Genomic DNA, 8,363 nt, shown 5'->3' with positions numbered 1-8,363 from the left:
GGTTTGGATGTTGTATCCATTAGTTTACACAAAATTAAAAACTTTAACACTTATAAAAAAAAAAAAAAAAAAAAATATTTAAAAAAAAATAAGTGTTAAAAAATTTAATTATGTGTAAACCATATTGAACCTAGAACACCTCTTAGGAGTTTGGATGTTGTATCCAATTAGTTTACACAAAATTAAAAACTTTAACACTTATAAAAAAAAAAGAAAAATAAAACATTTACAAAAAAAATAAGTGTTAAAAAATTTAATTATGTGTAAACCATATTGAACCTAGAACACCTCTTAGGGGTTTGGATGATGTATCCAATTTGTTTACACAAAATTAAAAATTTAACACTTATAAAAAAAAGAAAAAAAAAACATTTAAAAAAAAATAAGTGTTAAAAAATTTAATTATGTGTAAACCATATTGAACCTAGAACACCTCTTAGGAGTTTGGATGATGTATCCAATTAGTTTACACAAAATTAAAAACTTTAACACTTATAAAAAAAAAAGAAAAAAAAACATTTAAAAAAAAAATAAGTGTTAAAAAATTTAATTATGTGTAAACCATATTGAACCTAGAACACCTCTTAGGGGTTTGGATGATGTATCCAATTAGTTTACACAAAATTAAAAACTTTAACACTTATAAAAAAAAAAGAAAAAAAAAACATTTAAAAAAAAAATAAGTGTTAAAAAATTTAATTATGTGTAAACCATATTGAACCTAGAACACCTCTTAGGGGTTTGGATGATGTATCCAATTGGTTTACACAAAATTAAAAACTTTAACACTTATAAAAAAAAAGAAAAAAAAAACATTTAAAAAAAAAATAAGTGTTAAAAAATTTAATTATGTGTAAACCATATTGAACCTAGAACACCTCTTAGGGGTTTGGATGTTGTATCCAATTAGTTTACACAAAATTAAAAATTTAACACTTATAAAAAAATAAAAAAATAAAACAAGTGTTAAAAAAACAAAAACATGGGATAGAAATTGACCTTGCCGATAAGTTGGAATGTGAGACGATTATCGTCATGGGCTGGACTTCTTTATTCTTGTTGGGCTTTGTTGGGCTGAAAGAGCTTCGATGACATGGCGGTGAGAGCGGAATGTGATCGTCTCTCTAATGGTTCCGACACAAAACAGAGCAGCAACAACCACGACGACGATCATCCTGAGGAGACGCTTTCATGATCGCAGCCATGGAAACATCGTCTCTCTTTGTCTCTATCTTCGTTTTCGTCTTTCCTTGGCCGTCTTGGTGCTCTCCTTGGCCGTCGGTGAAAGCGTTTCGGTGGCCCGTCGTTGACCGGATTTGAAATCGTTTGGATCGGGTTGAAGGTGAGTCACAAGAGAGGATGGAGATCAATGTTACGATAGTTGTTTGTATGTTGAAAAGACGAGAGAATGAAAGATCAAAAACGATAGTTGTGTTTAGAATGAAAGATTTGTTATGGTATCGAAGAAGAAGAGTGAATATTGATATCTCAAGGAAGAAGAGAGAATGAGTGATGTTGGAGATTAGCATTCTCTCAGGCGTGTTGTGTATTTATAAGCATTAGCTTCTTCAAACAAAAAGGAAACTTTCGATTGTTTCCTTTTTTCTTCAACGCTTGTTTCCTTGTCTTATTAGGGTTGACAAAAAATAAGAAAATCTGAGAACGTTCGAGAGATCTGGACCGTTTATTTTCATCACGTTGCAACTGCGAGATATCGGACGGTGATAATCTAATCTAAACGGTAAGTTTGTAACATTACGTGGGACCGGGACGATCTCTTTATTATACATTTATACCTCTCTGTTACAAACAACAGTGTTTGATGATGAAGATGATGGTTCTGAACCAAAAAATGGAGATGATGATGTTGGCTCCTTTAAATTGAACAGAAGCAGCAGTGTTTGATGATCTAACAGACATTGGCATTAGACTACCAATGCTAGTCTTTCTATGGGAGATAGAAGCCATCAATTGCTTTGGTTAGGACCAGAGCCATCAATTGCTTTGGTTAGGACCAGAGCAATCATGTCATTCATCTGAACACTACATAATCTACAACTCCATGGCTCCGAGGGAAGGTGGTAGTGATAGAATCTTCTATGTTGAATTCCCGCAGAGGTTTGAAGGTATTGGACCCAAATGATCGTTATGCAAACAACAACACTGTGTCTTCTTTGATGCTAGTATCAAGTCTGCAAGTCTTGTATCTGCAGGAAAGAGCCATCATAATGGCGGGAAGGAAGATATAGTGTGTATTTGGTGGTAATGTCTCCTGTTGCAGAGCCCATCTTGTTTAGAGTGTTTGTGTTTTGTTATGTTCTTCTGTTGATCTCCAAGGATGCAAAACAATTAATCCCATCAGCTAAAAGACTTCTTTGATTCAAAATAGACTTCAGCAGATGAGACATCATCATTTGTTTTTTCGTATCTTCAGCACATAACATATTCCTTTTTTGTGATATTATGTATTGGAAACATCCATTTAATTTAACCAAAAAACATGGCAATTTTTTTTTGGAACAAATCTCCATAAATTGCAGACAAAGATAAAGCCGGAAACAAGAAAATGTTGCAGATAAAACCTAAAAAAAAGAAAGAACAATAGAAAAACTCTTCTTCTCCTTCTAAGTTGGTCACAACAAAACCTCTTCTTCATAGCCTCTTAAAGTGGCTTTCAACTTGTCTTGATCTCATTTCTGATTGCTCCTTGAATCATCTTAACGATCAAATACTGAAAAGTAGAAGTAAGGATTACACTTGTTAACCAAATTCGAACAAGACAGTACCTAGATCAAACTATGTTTCTTTCTTACCTGAGCGCCGATGATAAGAGGGATGAGTTTCTTTCCTTTATCATCAGAGTAAGATCCATCTACCATCTTCTTGTCTACATGAATTGCTTTCCTTTGGTTTGTTGCTACATCAATTATCGCCTTAACCAAGTTCGGGATCCACGCTTCACCATTCGGAAGAGCCTAAACCAAGAGCAGGTAAGCAACTTTAAAGAGTCAGTCTCTCTCCAAGTTGGATCAAATCAGAGATTCGAAAACACAAACCTTTTAGTCCTTATCGTTCTTGCTGCATCTTCCGCTGTTCTCTGCAAAGACTACCGCGATTGCAAAATCGTACAAACCGGTAGAAGAATGAAACAGATTCTTGCTACAATGAACCAAACATACATTGGTAAAACTATTTTAGGAGACTTAGGTACATTTATAAATAACCAGCACGGATAGTTTTGAGGAGAGAATCAGATCTCTTGGAGGAAAAAGTTTCGTAGGAAAGTTCATCGGGAGGGGAAAACTGAGCATTAGTCAGAACAAGCAAGGTTTTGCACCATATCTCCTTTCCAAAGGTTTGGGTGATTGCCTTGACAACTTGCTTATCTAGCTCATCGACTCTATACACATCCAAACGATCAACATAGAGCAAGACATGTATGGTTCTGTTCACAAGAAACCTGTCCAAAATCCGAGAAAACACATAATTAAAAATTTCAACAAAAACCCACAAGTAAACATTTAAACCACATATTTACTTCAGCCTATATGCAACAAGTAGATCTAATCATATCAATGAAGAGCTTGTGAAACAAAATGTCATCTAAGAGACTAAGACAATGAACGAAGAGAGAATGGAAAAAGAGTAGCTACAGACCCTTTGATTAACTCGAGGGCTTGGTGATTGACATAGCCAGCTTCCACAAGTCCAGGGACGTCAATAATGTTGATAGTGAACCCTCCCATTGTCCTTGAAACCATCACTGGTCTCAATCCTTCAGCCTACAAAATCAACAAAACAGAACCATCAATATCTTGAAATGACTAAACTTTCTTAATCCAAATTAAAAAAAAAAATCAAGTTCAAGCTTTAGGGAAACTAAATTACTATCGCCGAGATCTTTGGCGACACCGAGCCTGGAGAGCTGCTTCTGGTTGTAGTTGAGGGAGCTTTTGATGACAGGAGAGATGCTGCCGAACAAGTAACCGATGCCAGCGCAAGACTGAATCCACATGGCCGCAACAAACACTAACCATCTATTGTTTATGAACGATTTCACTCTTTCTCGCGTCGTCCTCGCCATTTTTCTTTCAGATGCTGCCTTTTTTTTTTTTTTTTTGTCAACCTTTTAATTTTGTCTGTTGACGATGATACATATTAAAGATTCCTTCTTAATCTTTCACAAGACTTATATGTAAGTTAATCAGGTTTTACTATTTCTTAAAAAAAATGTTTTAGTATAGTAAGCTGTAATAAGTAGACAAAACATAAAACGATATATTTCCCATTATACTAGTATTTTATTCAAAACATTTTTACAGGTCTTAATTAGAAAGTTGAATTTAAATCGGATAACTAAAAAAAATTAGTATACTAGCCGACAAAGAAAAACAAAAAACAAATTGATTATACTAGCCGACAAAAAAGGAAAAATTAACACTGTTATAAAAAAATGTAAAAAAAAAAAAAAAAAAGGATTCAACTTGGCCTTGTCCACCCCGTTGGTCTCGCTAATTCTTAATTAATTATTATAATTCTTAAAGAAAATCTCACTCAGTTGATCACCACCAATGTTTACTAGGCGGGTACGGGTATTAGCTATTTACCCTATTGGGTCTTGTATTGCCGTACCCGTGGGTATAGGGTAAAACCCGATCCGAACCCGATACCCGAACGGGTACCCGATTACCCGAAATTACATATACTTATACATATAAAACTTTTTATATATGTAATATTTGAGCTAAATACATTTATATCTAAATATCCGAGAATAGTTACCAAAAATTAAATGCACTTATATTTAAATATTTAAGACAAAATATATTTATACGCGAGATGCTTGTAAATTTTTTAAATATTTGGAAAAAATTTCGGTTATTCGGATAAATTTTCGGGTGAAACTCGGATATTAGAGTAAAATTGCGGATAAAATTCGGATATTAGGATAAAATTTCGGATAAAATTCGGGTATTTGGTAAAATTTTGGGTATTTGGGTATAAAATACCCGAACCCGATGGGTACCCGATTTTTTGGGTATTTAGCGGTTCTAAAAATCTAAACCCGAACCGACCCGAACCCGATTAGATCCGAACCGAAACCGAACCGATATTTTAGATTTACCCTATTGGGTCCTAAACTCCTCTACCCGAAAGACCCGTACCCGATCGGGTTTTACCCGAACCCGACCCGCATACCCGAATGCCCAGCCCTAATCTCGCTAATTCTTAATTAATTATTATAATTCTTAAAGAAAATCTCACTCAGTTGATCACCACCAATGTTTACTAATTACTAGTAGTAGCTTTTTTATTAACACATTTTTCTAACAACAATATATTCACCTGAAATCTATACAAGAAACAATATTTGATTCAAAATGTCAACTTATAGGAGAATTTGGGGGAGTCCTTTTCTGTATGTTTCTTTTTAATGAATTAATTTAGATATTTTCAGAATAGAGAGAACAAAAATGTCTTGCAACACAGGTTGCGTTTGCTCGACGATACAAAATAAATCCCATATACAGCAAAACCTCTATAAATTAATAATGTTGGGACTATGATAATTTATTAATTTATAGAGAGTTTTTTAAAATTTTAAAAACTTGTTCAAAAAAATATGAGAGAAAATAATTTGATCTAAATAAAAGTAATGTTTTGGATGTAATAACTTTGGTTGTTTTATACTTAAATATTTAATACTAGGATCGGACCCGCGGTACACCGCGGGAGAATATTGGTTTACATACGTTGATTTTAATATTGTGCGTGTTTTAAGTAGAGCGAATCGTGTAGTGTACTTATAAATATTCATAATAACGAATTGTAGAGAAAATATTAAATTTTTTATAATTAAACCAATCATATTAATTATGATTACAAAATGGAATTTTATGTTTTAGAATTCTAAAATTAGACGATTCATAGGAATTAGAGCAGTCAAAAACCATGGGTCTTGCCCAAATCATCTCACTATGGGGCAGATTTGGGAAAATATATTAAACCCGTAAATAAACGGGCCACATGGATTGATTCACAGCGGATCATAGGTTTTAATCGGTTTTCGTCCGAGGGTTGGCGGATCAGCCCGCATGTTAGTATTTATTGATAAAATATAATTTATTCAACATTTGGTAATTTAAAAAACTTTTAATAAATGAAATTATACTATTTATAAATATAATGATATATAAAATTATTTTCTCTAAATTTGTTTTATTTATTTATTATAGTAGTATTTTAAATTTTTGCTACTTTAAAATTATATAAACAAAATTCACGGACAACCCCGCAAATCAGCATACATTCGCGGGACAGGTTTGTGTTTCATATATGCTACCCGCGGGTCGTGGGTTAGTTGTGATAAATTTTCTAGAAATCTTTTGAAGCAAGTAAGATATCTTTCAATTAATGATAATTACCTAAAATAAGCAAAATTAATGACAAAAACGTTGATTGTTATGGAATTAGTTCCAAAAATATATGAACAAATATATTATACGTAATTAATGTATAGTGAACCTAGAACAGTGTTTGATGATGAAGATGATGGTTCTGAACCAAAAAATGGAGATGATGATGTTGGCTCCTTTAAATTGAACAGAAGCAGCAGTGTTTGATGATCTAACAGACATTGGCATTAGACTACCAATGCTAGTCTTTCTATGGGAGATAGAAGCCATCAATTGCTTTGGTTAGGACCATAGCCATCAATTGCTTTGGTTAGGACCAGAGCAATCATGTCATTCATCTGATTATGTGTAAAAAAATAAATGTTAAAAAATTTAATTATGTGTAAACCATATTGAACCTAGAATACCTCTTAGGGGTTTGGATGATGTATCCAATTGGTTTACACAAAATTAAAAACTTTAACACTTATAAAAAAAAAACATTTAAAAAAAAAATAAGTGTTAAAAAATTTAATTATGTGTAAACCATATTGAACCTAGAACACCTCTTAGGGGTTTGGATGTTGTATCCAATTAGTTTACACAAAATTAAAAATTTAACACTTATAAAAAAATAAAAAAATAAAACAAGTGTTAAAAAAACAAAAACATGGGATAGAAATTGACCTTGCCGATAAGTTGGAATGTGAGACGATTATCGTCATGGGCTGGACTTCTTTATTCTTGTTGGGCTTTGTTGGGCTGAAAGAGCTTCGATGACATGGCGGTGAGAGCGGAATGTGATCGTCTCTCTAATGGTTCCGACACAAAACAGAGCAGCAACAACCACGACGACGATCATCCTGAGGAGACGCTTTCATGATCGCAGCCATGGAAACATCGTCTCTCTTTGTCTCTATCTTCGTTTTCGTCTTTCCTTGGCCGTCTTGGTGCTCTCCTTGGCCGTCGGTGAAAGCGTTTCGGTGGCCCGTCGTTGACCGGATTTGAAATCGTTTGGATCGGGTTGAAGGTGAGTCACAAGAGAGGATGGAGATCAATGTTACGATAGTTGTTTGTATGTTGAAAAGACGAGAGAATGAAAGATCAAAAACGATAGTTGTGTTTAGAATGAAAGATTTGTTATGGTATCGAAGAAGAAGAGTGAATATTGATATCTCAAGGAAGAAGAGAGAATGAGTGATGTTGGAGATTAGCATTCTCTCAGGCGTGTTGTGTATTTATAAGCATTAGCTTCTTCAAACAAAAAGGAAACTTTCGATTGTTTCCTTTTTTCTTCAACGCTTGTTTCCTTTTCTTATTAGGGTTGACAAAAAATAAGAAAATCTGAGAACGTTCGAGAGATCTGGACCGTTTATTTTCATCACGTTGCAACTGCGAGATATCGGACGGTGATAATCTAATCTAAACGGTAAGTTTGTAACATTACGTGGGACCGGGACGATCTCTTTATTATACATTTATACCTCTCTGTTACAAACAACAGTGTTTGATGATGAAGATGATGGTTCTGAACCAAAAAATGGAGATGATGATGTTGGCTCCTTTAAATTGAACAGAAGCAGCAGTGTTTGATGATCTAACAGACATTGGCATTAGACTACCAATGCTAGTCTTTCTATGGGAGATAGAAGCCATCAATTGCTTTGGTTAGGACCAGAGCCATCAATTGCTTTGGTTAGGACCAGAGCAATCATGTCATTCATCTGAACACTACATAATCTACAACTCCATGGCTCCGAGGGAAGGTGGTAGTGATAGAATCTTCTATGTTGAATTCCCGCAGAGGTTTGAAGGTATTGGACCCAAATGATCGTTATGCAAACAACAACACTGTGTCTTCTTTGATGCTAGTATCAAGTCTGCAAGTCTTGTATCTGCAGGAAAGAGCCATCATAATGGCGGGAAGGAAGATATAGTGTGTATTTGGTGGTAATGTCTCCTGTTGCA

General features: G+C 34.2%; 2 pseudogenes; both read right to left on the bottom strand.

Moving 5' to 3' along the window:
- The window catches only part of LOC9318226, a 6,816-nt pseudogene extending 5,026 nt beyond the window's left edge, over nt 1-1,790 (bottom strand).
- A 589-nt stretch (nt 1,791-2,379) lies between these two features.
- LOC9318225 lies at nt 2,380-7,873 on the bottom strand (annotated as a pseudogene).
- Between the last annotated feature and the right edge of the window lie 490 nt (nt 7,874-8,363).

Source organism: Arabidopsis lyrata (assembly GCF_000004255.2).
Source record: "Arabidopsis lyrata subsp. lyrata unplaced genomic scaffold ARALYscaffold_3, whole genome shotgun sequence".
NCBI lineage: Eukaryota > Viridiplantae > Streptophyta > Magnoliopsida > Brassicales > Brassicaceae > Arabidopsis > Arabidopsis lyrata.
This window is presented reverse-complemented; position numbering and strand designations above follow the sequence as displayed.